The 13,179-nt window shown below is 42.5% G+C and overlaps 1 long non-coding RNA gene across 4 annotated transcripts in view; it reads right to left on the bottom strand.

Moving 5' to 3' along the window:
* The window catches only part of LOC102552412 (uncharacterized), a 490,342-nt gene extending 484,071 nt beyond the window's left edge, over positions 1–6,271 (bottom strand). Inside the window, exons 1-2 of one of the 4 annotated variants that reach the window (XR_015622770.1) lie at positions 6,167–6,271; positions 2,298–2,365 (exon numbers count right to left, since the gene is read on the bottom strand). This is a non-coding gene — a long non-coding RNA (uncharacterized LOC102552412). The remainder of the gene's footprint in view (positions 1–2,297; positions 2,366–6,166) is intronic. The other 3 variants (XR_015622771.1, XR_015622774.1, XR_015622773.1) reach the window with 3 other exon arrangements.
* Positions 6,272–13,179: the final 6,908 nt, after the last annotated feature.

The following is a 13,179-nucleotide window of genomic DNA, read 5'->3' as shown; positions in this document are numbered from 1 at the left end:
ACAGGAGAGAAGGTTGGAGGAATCTCAGAGGAGTTGGGGAAGGGGAAATCATGATCAGAATATTGTATGAGAAATATTCATTTTCAATACAAGAAAGAAAAATAAATGAATAAACTGAAGTCAAACATCTACCTGAAATGAGATATTAATGAAATTGTTACCTAGAAATTACCTAAAGTTCTCATCTTAAGAAGAAAGAAAAGAAGAAAGAAAGGAGGGGTGGAGGGGAAGGGAGGACAAAGTGTTTCCTCCACACCAATCCATTACTCAACGTTGTTCATTGAAAAGTTAACCTTCCACTGGGAAAAGCTTAAAGCAGCAAAGTAACTAAGCCGACATCCACAGTAAGTGGTTGGTGGTTTACAAACTCCTTGATCAAATGTGTGCAACTGAGTGACAGGATAGACACTGCAGTGTGTCTTGAGGCTATATAACCTTAATAAAAGTCTTCATATCTTGGTAAGCATGAAGCATAGCTTGTGGTATGTAGTAAGCATGTGGACTCTGCCCCTGGGTCATAGCTCAAGAGACATTGTAATAAAATTAACTAAGCCTTGCCTTAGCAAGGTGTTCATACAGTTATTTATTTCCCTAAAATTTAAGGGGGGATACATTTCTAAATTGTCTTCCCAAAACTGTACAGGTTGTAGGCTCCACCAATAATAATAATAATAATAATAATAATAATAATAATAATAACAACAACAACAACAACCATAGTGGATTTCACTTCACAGCTTCGGGCTGTAGGATGCTTCCAACAGTCTTGCCCTTGTTTCAATAACCAAGTCTTTCAGCACCTCTGTCTCTGAACAGACAACACTAGCCTCCTGCCTCATACATGGGCAATATTCATCCTCCCCTCTTGCCTGGCCAATAGAAGAGGGTTCCCATGTCCTTGCCATATCCCTGAAGCTTAGAGGAATCCAAGGGACATCATCACCCTTGTACCCTTGCAGACTCTTTTGCATCCCCCTAGGCCTTGTCCTTTCTCAAAGACAACTCCTCCACTGTGCATCGTATCCACTCCTGCCTCCTCCTGGGCTCTCTCAGTCCATCCCCAGCACAGTCGCCATACTCCAGAAGCAGCCAGATGGTAATGAGAACTGTCTCTGTCTTTTGCAACTCCAGCTCTACAAACACTCTGTGGTTAACATGGAGTATTTGTTTTATGTAATTTGTAGATTTTTCACTATTGAACTAAGATAATTCTTAAAAAACCAACAATAATTTTCTCTCTCGATTTTTTTCTTCATTTCTCTAATTTTTTTATTACTGCATAATTAAAATCTGCCGTTGACTAGCACTGTGCGAAAACATCGGTGTTAGGCAGTGTGTGTCGTAATTGCCACGCAAGCAGCATCGCAGCGTCGCTGCTCCTCTGTGATGATGTGTGTGCATAATTCTCAAGAGTCCATTAAGTAGCTGTAATGCATAGCCTTTCAAAAGATGTACACTCTGGGTCTCCAGTTACAGAACCTACTTCTGGGTAGAGAACTATGAACTAAGGGTATGGGGGCTGAGGGAAGCTGCATGTGAGTGAGGAAAAAAGTGTATAAAGGAAGCTTAGATGTCATCAATGGTCTTTCTCCTCTGACTATATTCCAGGAACCACAGGAGCTAATGAGTCTATTGTGAAGCTGTAGGCACAAGCTCTCCTTTCTTACAGGAAAGGATACAGCACTCTACTGGAGAGAGAAATGAAAGTAAACTTTAGATTCTTAATAAAAGAACCACCAACCCTTTCTACAGCAACTGTTTGTTGTACAATTGTTTTGCACAAGAGAAGCTCAGAAACAAATAATACATAGTCCCTGACCTTGATAAGTTAACGTTCTAGTAGAATATTCATATAAATAAATGCTTTGCTCCTAGAAGACTTTACTGACAATGAGTAGTTCTTTGATAGGGTGTTATGGTGGCTTGAATGAAAATGTCCCCCATAGTCTCAAACATTTGAATGCTTCGTCTGTGGTTGGTGGCACTGTTTGGCAAGGTTGTGGAACATTTGGTAGAAAGGAAGTACATCACTGGGGGTGGATGTTTACAGTTTGTCCCCATTTTCAGTTTGCTCTCTACTTGCTTGCACTTGAAGATATGTGCTTTCAGCATCGTATTTCTGCTGTCATATTGGCTACATAGTGACATGGCTCCCTGACTCAGAAACCATAAACCATACAAACTCTTCCATGCGGTGCTCTTAGTCATGATGTTGTATCATAGCAACAGAAAATTAACTAATACAGATGGAATGGACATGAATCTTAGAACCAGCAAGACAATCATTCAAAGCTCACTTTTGCAACGTGTCCAGATCCCTCTCCTTTAGAACAGCAATCTCGTTGAAGAACTCCAGTTTCTTTCTCTAAAAAGAACAACAAAACACTCTTCTGCAGGAAGGTAAAAACAATCAATGACTGCCAATAGAGATGGCTATTGAAAGGACCCCGATCATTCTGTGGTCCTATGGGTTCAAATCCTCACTTTAGGAAGATTACCGGAGAACTGAACAAGGTATTATAAATGACATGTCAGGTCCCTAGCTAAGTGGAGGTCGTTAAAGGCATTTGATAAACAGTAGTTACCACGGTTGACAACAGTATGGAAACACCAGTGTCTCGTGTCCCTGCTACTTAAATAAAGCAGACTTTACTCCTCATTGTGTGTCATCAGTTTCCCAAGGGATTCATTCTCACAACACGAAGCTGGTCTGTTTTGGCTCCTCCTTGAACACATACAGCTCCACACTTTGGGAGGAAATCTTGAGTGTTGGGCATAGACAGTAGGCAGCACCCTTGTCTGTATCTCCACATCCCTTCTCTAGATTGCTTTTCCAGCACCTGCCCATAGCTCTGCTACACTGTCCTCAGAGCCAGTCCCTGACACCTGTCTCTGCTGCTTGTGGACTCTGTCCCTGTCCTAATCTTCTCATGCCAACCAAGCTGCTTTTTACAGTCCATCTAAAGAGCCATTCACTACCCACTCAGTTCAGTAGAATTGCTCACTCTGCTCTCCTGTATGTTCCTCTAATATAATTGTAATCAGGCAGAGTTTTATGCATAAGTTCATGGCATCATTCTCTAAACCTTCAGAGTGCCTCTCTTTCCATCACCTTTGACAAAGTCCAATCCCAAGTGTGACCTTAAAGGTCCTTTCCATCCCACCCTTCACTTTCTCGCCCAGGTTCACTTTGCCCCAGTCACATTCAGCAATTCATGAAGTCTAAGGTCTTTTTTCCCTTCACCAACCCCTGCTGTTCAGAATGCTGCCCACCAGGTTTCCACAGGCTTCACTCACCTTTTCATCCCCCTGTCTTAGCTCTTTCTGGGAGCCCTTGCCTAATTCTCAAAATCAGGACCCTGCTATTCTTGCTCACAATAACTAGTCTTTTTCTTCAAAAGAGTAATTACCATTATAAGCCTTGTTTATGTGTTTGCACATTTTAATGCCCTTCCTTCTATTTCAGAAACAACCATAAAGATGTGACCCCCCCTTTTCCTCCATCACATAAGTGTCAGAAACATATTACTATAGAAAGGTAGACAAGAGAACTGTCTAGTGGACCGTAACAACTGTATTCAAAGTTTTGAATTATGCGGCACCTTCAGAGCAGAAGACAAAAAAAGACCTAGAGAGGAAGATGCTTGAGCTTTTGAGTGTAGCATGGGAAACCACATAGAAACGAGCTGTAGCTATGATGAGCACTTTCTGAGAAATCATGAGAACAAGAGTTCAAAGCCAAGCACCCCTAGAATAAGCCCTGTGCGAAACTGTAATCCCAGCCCCAAAAGGGTAAACATGGGAGGATTCCTGAAGCTTGCTGACTTCAACAAGGAGAGAGCCTGCCTCAAAGGAACAAATGGAGATTGAGGAAGATGTTCAGTGCCCTCTTCAGGCCTCTGTGCACATGCAAAGACACACACACACACACACACACACACATACACACATGCACACATACATGCATACATACACCACACACACACATACACACATGCACACATACATGCATACATACACCACACACACACATGCACACATACATGCATACATACACCACACACACACATACACACATGCACACATACATGCATACATACACCACACACACACACACACACACACACACACACACACACACACACACACACACACAGTGGTATGAGATGGCTCAGAGGCTAAGAGCACCAGATGCTGTTCCAGAGAAGCCAGGTTCCAGTCCCACACACTCACTCAGCAGGAACAACCATCTGTAACTCCAGTTCTGGTGAATCTGACACCCTCTTCTGGCCTCCACAGAGTGAGCTAATATAAGAGACTCCAGGGAGAAAGCAGACTTCCCTTGGTCCCACCGTACACAGGACCCATTCCAAAATGAGTCTTCTGAGCCACAATCAAAGTAGATCAAAGAATCTTTTGTGGTGGGATTACATGCAAAATAACGTAAAGGCTAGTAGAAAATTCCTAGGTAAACTGGGTTTGAGGAAACGAGGTCCTGGTTGCTCTGACTCATCTTTTACAGAAGGAATTCTCATTTCTGTGGCCTGTTGTGATATAAAGAAAATATCAGGAAAGTGGAGGATGGGAAGGCACAAAGAGACCTTGCTTCGGAGGCCATTCCAATAACATTCAACTCATAGCATTCTGTCAAAGCACCATAATGTGCAATCTTGTTTTCTGGGTCCCAACATTCTAGATTCTAAATTCCCCAAAGGTGACATTTAAGTCCCTAGCAGACAACCTTAAGCTCTGCACAAGTGTGTCTCCTGCAGAGGGCTCCATGAAGGCTGCCTGAAGCTTCACCTCCCCTCCCTCTGCCTGTAGTGTCTTTCCTGCTCACAGCAGTATGAGACAATGCTTCACAGTATTCTGTTCGTAAGTCAGTGTGTGAACAGGAGTGCGAAATACCTGACACCGGGAATGCATGGTGTCTTGGTGCATCAAAGCTCCCTCCCTCTGCTTTCATGTCCAGTTCAGAGAAGAGTTATTAAACGTAGATTGGCACTGACCCTACATAGAGAAAACATTAACAGACCTGCTTTGGGGCAACCCTGTGGCCAGAGCAACACAAGCTTCATTCTGCAAAAGGATGATAGTGGATGCATGTATACCAATGGAGGTTACTAAAGCATCCGGAAGAAATGGAGACACCAGGGAAAAGAGGGGTGGCAATGCAGATGAGAAAACGTAGATTTAAAGGAGATGGAATTACCGAGATTTAGTAGTGAGACAAGAAGTTAGGAGAAGTAAGGTATCAGGCATGGATCTTGGAAATCTGGCTTGCAAAATTGAGTAAGTGTTTGGCAGAGCCACTGGGATAAAGCACTATGAAACAGGGCTCTTTGAGGCAGTACAAAATGAAGCAAAAAAGAAAGGTGGGCTTTCATGTATGAGTCATGTAGGGTCAGAGGGTCTGGGGATTCTTCTCTTGAAGAAGCCATTTGACCCGCATACCTGTGGTAGGGAGACAGATAGCTCATTCAAAATCACAAGTGACTCTAAAAGGCAGTGGAGTGAGAAGGACATAGTCTCTGTCTGCTCTTTCCTCCCAAGCTCTTCTCCACCTCTGACCTTCTCTGAGACCAGCAAAGGGAGGGAAGATAAGATCCTATAGAGATGGTCCACTGAAGCAGAGAATTAACTGTGTTTTCAAATGGCAAAGCCCATTCTCCCTGTCTGCAAGTGAATTAGCACAGGAACGGCCAGTGGATTTGAACACTACTCCCTGTTACTTTCACAGGCGTTGCCCATCATCTTCGAGAAGAGGGATTTTAACCCACGACTGGCATGACATTAAGGCCAAACTTTTTCCCTAGCCCTAGTAAATTTCTCCGACCCTGCGAGACAGCTGACCTCCAAGATGCAAAGCAAGCATTTCCAGGTGATTAAACACATTGGCAGTGAGGCCTTTGACCGCACAATAGAACAAAGTAATTGGCCTCCACAGAGATCAAAACCACAATCTTGTCTTTATTTGATTGTCCTGTCACAGGAGTTCTTAAGGCAGACAAACCCTCGCTATCCCCAAGCTGCAAAACATTTTATTTCCCTTCATACTTGGAGGGCTGCTGGTTTATTAAAACATGCTCAGCCTTTCTAAATAAGCCACAGGATGGAAGGGAAGCAAGTAGTGTTCCTATAAATTATCAAATGGAAAAGCTCTTACAAGATCTGCGGAGGGCTTGAGCGATGGCAGGTACCAGTTCCTGGAATCCGCCTCAGAGAGCAAAAACAGCTCTCAGCTTTGGTCCTGGGGGTTCTGGGTTGCCTCTCTCAGTCTAGCCACATGATCTCACTGCCACCTGCTGGATGAAATGCACATATGCGTCTGCTTCTGTTACTCCGAGCTTTTTCCGTACTTGGAGCTCCTCCCTCATCTTGATTTTCCTCAGTGTACTCCGGAAGAATTGTCGCATCTAACCATAAGGTCTTTTGGAGGGTCCCATACCAAAGAAAGACAGTTGTGAAACCACGCACACTCTGAGAACACTGTGTGAGGAACAGAGGCCAGGGGTCCAAGGGAAGGAGTCCAGTAAGCCGCCCCTGGAAGCTCCTCCCACAATCCCAGATTCCAGCGGTGTACATTTCTGACCCCCAAAGCTTTAGCAGCACCGTCTGAGAAACAGATGCCCCCGAAATCCCTTTTAATACGGCCAGGTAAGTGTCTCTCAGGAGAAGAAGGTTTTCTGCTTGAGAACGTAATGCCTTTATTCCACAGGAACACAAACAGCAGCCTTTCTCTTTTTAAAGAATGTCATGGAAATAAGCCTCCTGTGCTAGAGCACTTTAAAAATTAAAGGCTTAACTAGACCTGCTGAGCAAACGCTCATTCTCACATATCCATTAGCCACCACGCCTCCTAGACCGGTGGCTCTCAAACTGTGGGTCGCGATCATCAGAAAACTTGGATATTTACAGTGATAAAATTGCAGCTATGAAGTAGCAACGAAAATAATTTTATTTGGTTGGGGGTCACCTCAACAAAATGTATTAAAAAGTCGCATCATTAGGAAGGTAGAGAACCACTGTTTTCACTTTATTTTATTTGCCTCCATGACTTATTCTATAGACACAGCACACTGAACAGGAGGGGAGTTTCAGTTCAAACAAGATAAGGACCCTAGACCTGATTCTAGTCTAGAATAGATGGGCTGCTTGTTGGCTGCCGGTGATGGTGGTCCATTCCTTGACTCCCAGGACTTGAGAGGCAAAGGAAGGCAGATCTCTGTGAATTCCGGGCCAGCCTGACTGAACAGAGTGAGTTCCAGGACAGTCAGGGCTACACAGTTTGTTCTTCTCCATACAGACATCTAATTTTTCCAGCATTTTTTACCCTTTGCTGCCTTTTCCCAATGCACGTTTGTGGCACATTTGTCAAAGATCAATCCACTGTAGCAGCATGCAGTCATGTTCGGGCATTTCTGTTGTTATTCCATTAGTCTACATGTCTGTCTATGACAATACCATGCTGCATTTATTAATCTAGCTCTATAAGATATCGAGAATAGTAATCCCTCTACATAGCCCCTTTTTCTCAGGATTGATCCAGCATCTTTTGTGGTTCCATATGAATTTTAGTCTGCTTTTTTCTAGTTATGTGGTGAATGCAGACATTTTGGGCTGAGACTACATTACATGTGCTCATTGATTTTGATAGAACGGTTGTTTCCACAAAGGGAGTTCTACCAAACCTTGAGCATGAGTACTGTATAGGGTCTTCCTCAATCTCTTTCTTCAGAGACTTTAATGGTTTTCACTAAAGGCCTCATCACTAGTCTTTGGCACTGTTTGAAGTTAATGGTACAATTAGGAAGTAGGACCCGGTGGACGGAAGTTGGGGTATCTTTGGGAAAACATGCTGAAGAGGGAATTCTAGAGCTCCATGGTCACTTTTTCCTCTCTCTGTTTTGTTGGTGGTGGTGGTGGCGGTGGTAGTGGTGGTGGTGGTAGTGGTGGTGGAAGTGATGGTTTGGGGGTTTTATTTTTGGCTTTGTAAAGACAAACAGATTCCTTCCCCAAAGCACTGGGGCCAACTAAGCCCGCACTGAGACTTCTGAAACCATGAGCCAAAATAAGTGTTTCCTCTTCTTTGATAGTTTGTCACAGCAACTACTATTTCGGGAAGTCTTAGGAAATTACCAGACTTTATATAATCCAGTACCATGTACAATGGATATGCACAGTGAAAATTAATATAAATAAATTAATTAAGGACCAGAGACTGACATCCAGATTGTCAAAACTGAAAGTAACCTCTTAATGAGCCCATTCCATAGTATGATCAGTTTGGGCCCTTGCCCGCCACATCCGTTTCTTCAGCGATATGAGCTTGAGTCAAAGCTTGACACCCCATGTTATAGTCATCTCTATAATCGTTTTAAAAACTCTTTTCAACTTCACATTTATTTTCAGTGTTAAAGAGTGTTTTACAAAATCATTGGTTTCAATGACTGCAGTTCAAAAACATTCTGCGTGCTTCTTGTCTTTACTTAAATACTTCAAGGATAGTTGAAATAAACATGAGTAAGGAAAAAATCTAAATAAAGCACTAAAAGAATCTGGAGCAGAGGCCCCCTCAATGAAAAGAATAATGTCACCATTTGTTGAATTTTGCTATTTCCGTTGGTTATATTTAAGGCTGATTTTTAAGCCTACTTGAATCAATGAGATTTGGCATAAACTTTGTAAAAATACTTGAAATAGAAAAAAGAAAGAGATGTAAAGAGCCAGAACGCATTTCTTAATGTCACACGTACAAGAAAAATTAAATTCAAATGCGTTTTGACATACCTCCAAAAAACAGTCACCCAGGTTCTGCACACTCCTGTCATTACACACACTGTCAGAATGGGGAAGGGATAGATTCCAAGGATGCGTTTTGGAGCCTACATTATATAAACAAAACAAGCCTAGGACTGAGACTCCCTACGCCCACATTTTCCTTTATCGTGGCCAGTGACTAATGCAGTGTTCTGCACTTATGCTTAGAATAAATACCTGCAATGTTTACATCCTTCTCTCTCTGCCCCTCATTGCCTTCTGATAGGCAGTAAATCCTAAAGTAATAGCTTGACAGGAAGATTTGTTTAAAAAAAAAAAGTATCATTCTCCCATGAAAGATTTGAACAAGGAAGGAAGAGACGCACCTTCAAGGACATTTTTACTCGTCCAACCACCATTTGACTCCAACAGTGTGCCAGGGGCTTTTCCGGGTGTAGAAATGTGCAAACATGGCATAATCTCATATATGGAGGGAAATCTTTACCAAGGTCAGAGAATTCAGAAGACTTCATCAGATACAGGTTTTGAGAGCATTTGAGAAAATAGTGGTTTTTGTGGAAAAACTCTTTTGAAGAGGTCTATTTTGCTGGACTTTCCATGAAAATCCGTCTGCAGTGACACAAACTCCAGGCCGGCTCGTCTATTTTCTGCCACACTTGACACAGAATTATCTGTGCTCTCCAGAAATACCCTTCACCTACTCCAGGAATTTAAAATTATACAAAACGTTACATAAGCTGTTCATTGAGGGCAGCTTGAGTAAAACCTTCGAATATACAGAGGTTTTGTAGCAAAGTATCACATGAGACAGAATGTGGTTAATACGTAGGGAATACACTTAAGATACAATGGGAAATGGCACCTGAAGGGAAAAGGAATCCTGCAAGTTAAATTATTGTATCATAAGCTTTGCAGCCCAGCCTTGGTGCCAGCAAATCCTAGGAACCCCTTGAGGAAGGAAGGAAGGAAGGAAGGAAGGAAGGAAGGAAGGAAGGAAGGAAGGAAGGAAACTGATGCAAGTAGAAAACGGGTTGAAAACCCATCCAAAAAGAAGGGACAGCTGAGAAAGAGGCCCCAGCTCATATTCTAACTTCACAGAGCAGCAAAAGGCTAAGTCACCATCAAGGTCCAATATCAGCATGACATGGATTCTTGGCTTTATGTAGATATTCAAGCCATAAAATGAGTTGTTCTCGGTTGGGGATTTAGCTCAGTGGTAGAGCGCTTGCCTAGGAAGTGCAAGGCCCTGGGTTCGGTCCCCAGCTCCGAAAAAAAAAGAACCAAAAAAAAATGAGTTGTTCTCGTTATGGAAGATGGAGGCCTGCATACATTACAAGTTGTGAAGATTGCTAATTGGGATTGGACAGCCCAAGCTAATCAAACTATCTTATATTTAACCCAAAAAAACCCTGAGAAAAAAGGGCAAGGCCTTTCCAGTATGACCAAGTGGTTTTAGTTCGGGTGCATGTGAAAAACCAATAGTTATTGTCATCTTCAATAACATCACTGACACCATCCATCATTATCATCAACTCCGTTGCCATGGCCACCAGCTCATACAGCTCTCCTGCCACTTGTCAGGAACTATTTCCAGCATTTTATGTATTATTAACTCATTTGAACCCTCTAACAATTCTATCTTCCTTAGAGATAAGGCAACTGAGACATACCTACCAGGACTTAGTCATTTCTCCAAGGTCATCACTTAAAACATGGTCAAACCTCTATAATATTTGTGTTAAACTTGTATCATCTGAAATGCCCTCCGCCTTGATAGCACTGCCACATCCTCCTTCTTGTCCCTCTCTCTTTATAGTCTGTGGCTACCTGCCTCTTTTTGCCACTTAGATTAGCAATCAATACTTTGTCCCTTGCAGCAAAATCAGACCACTTGTGTTCTGAAACCAAGAGAAGTATAAGCCAGGGCAGGGCTGTGAACAGATCGTGAATTGTAGAAAGACCACCATCAAATCCATTTCTCTCTTTTCTTGGCCAAAAATGCAGTAAGACAGAAGTAATAGAGGTGAGACGGTTTGGAAAGTGATAAACTAGTGCCTTACCTTTGTCCCTGAACTCCTCTGAGGCTGTCAGCTTTCTACCCTCCTTCCTGCAGGAAGCAGTCCAGCAAGACTGCCATCTTGAAGTCAACAGATTGAGTGGTATAAGAAATGTATTACTTACTGTTCTGGAGACCCTAGATCCAAGATCAAGATATTAGCAGGTTTGAATTATCCTGAGGACTCTCTCCTTCCCTCGTCATCACACGACCTTTCCTTTAATGTGCCTCCCACTTTAAAATAACACCTTCATTTTCCCAGAACAGTCATCCTGCCAGATTAGGGAATATCCCCAATGTCATTTAACCCTGAATTTCTTTTTAAACATCCTTTTAAGTATCTTATTTCCAAATCCAATTACAGTAAAGGCTGTGATCTCAACATATAAATTAGTGGAAACACAATTCAGTTCATAGCAATGGAGTTGAGCCCTATAGTAACAGAACCAATTACCCCCAAACCACCATCCAGGTATGGCTGGTGGCTCCTCTACATGGAAACCCCTAAGATCCCTCTCAATTTTCATCTATCCTCAAATCAATCATTGAGCCCATGAAGATCTGTCCCTCTGTCTTTTGGATCTGCCCTGTTACAAAGATCTTAAGGGTTTTCAATTCTGTAGACCCTGTGAAAGCTAAAGATACAAAATGGAGTTGCTTAGGCCATACCCAACTACTTTAGAGTCAAGAGGTAACAGGGAAAAGTATAAAGCCCACACATACTGTGAGCTATACCAAAGCCATCTTGCAATCCAAGTTGAAAACTATATGAACCTAGCTGTAACTGTAAGATTACAACTCTTACCTAGTAACTACTGACACTCACCAATTCTGGTAACTGCTCCTAGCATGATAAACTCTTCTTCCAAGCATCCTGCTGTCACATCTCTGTCCCTTTGTTTTCTGGAGAGCATTGTGGCCTGTACATACTGAATGGCAACTCTTCTGTTTTGTTCTCAAGTAAATTCTTTTTTCATAGATTCATTTCTCTGGCATACAGATAGTTGAAGGTCACAGGAAAAGCCTGAGCTTTTCCATGACTCTCCCACATATGCTAGCATTAATACAAGCATTTCTGTGCTGTATTACACTATGGTCTACCCATTGTGGGGAAAGGAATGATCATTTTAATTCAGTTTGATTTAGCCATGGCATGTTTCATAATATAGCACAGGGATGTAGAGCCAAAAGGGGGGAAACTGTGGTCCTTAGGCTCATAAAGTTTATAGTAGTTCATTGGGAACACAGTCATTGTCGTCTTCTCTAAAACATCTCCCTGACAACCAGCAAAAGAAAAAACTACAAAATCCAGTCCTCGGTACAAAACAATACAAAAAAAATTGTACTGCTTGCAAATAGCAAGTACATTTTTTCTTTATGTAATAAATGTCAACTTTTCCCTTAATAAGCTTTACTTTTACAAGCCTAGGAAGAGAACAGCAATTTGTTAATGCCATTTAATTGATTAAAATGGCACACTCTCCCACATTTGCTTCTTCCCACAGGGTGCCTTAAAACTGAACTGCAATGCTCTATGGCTGGACACATTGAAGGATGCTAGGGACACGTGAGTTACTCTGCACCCTTTACTTGCAATACAAACAGATCGGCAGGGAATATGCAACTCCTTCTCAATTTTCATCTGTCACTGAGCCTATGAAGGTGAAGAGAGACACGTGATGCCACCACTGTGGCTATACAGTCCTTTGAATAGAAAAGTGAAGAAAATACAGAGACAAAGTGTGGAGCAGAGACTGAAGGAAAGAACATCCAGAGACTGCCTCACCTAGGGTTCCAACCCACAGGCAGTCACCCAACCCAGACACTATTGCAGATGCCAAGAAGTGTATGGTGACAGGAACTTCATATAGCTGTCTCCTGAGAGGCTCCACCAGACCCTGATAGAGAGAAGGATATTTGTAGCAGACCATTGGACTGAGAACATGGTCCCCAATGAAAGAGCTAGAGAAAGAACTGAGGTAGCTGAGGAGTTTTGCCTCCCCATGGGACAATATCAACCAACCAGACCCCCACCCCCAGAGCTCCCAGGATTAAACCACCAACCAAAGAGTACACATGGAATAACTGGTGGCTCTAGCCACATATGTAGGAGAGGATGTTCTTCTCGGGCATTAATGGGAAGAGAGACCCTTGGTCCGGTGAAGACTCAATGCCCCAGTATACAGAAATACAGGGAGGCAAAAGGGAGTTGGTGAGTGCATGGGTGACCATCCTCATTCAAGGGGGATGAGAAGGGGGGTTCCAGAGGGGAACCCAGAAGGGGGATAACATTTGAAATGTAGATAAAGAAAATATCCAATAAAAAATGAAAAAATATAAAA

The sequence above is a fragment of the Rattus norvegicus genome, chromosome 6 (genome assembly GCF_021556685.1).
Source record: "Rattus norvegicus strain SHRSP/BbbUtx chromosome 6, alternate assembly SHRSP_T2T, whole genome shotgun sequence".
In the NCBI taxonomy this organism is placed as follows: domain Eukaryota; kingdom Metazoa; phylum Chordata; class Mammalia; order Rodentia; family Muridae; genus Rattus; species Rattus norvegicus.
This window is presented reverse-complemented; position numbering and strand designations above follow the sequence as displayed.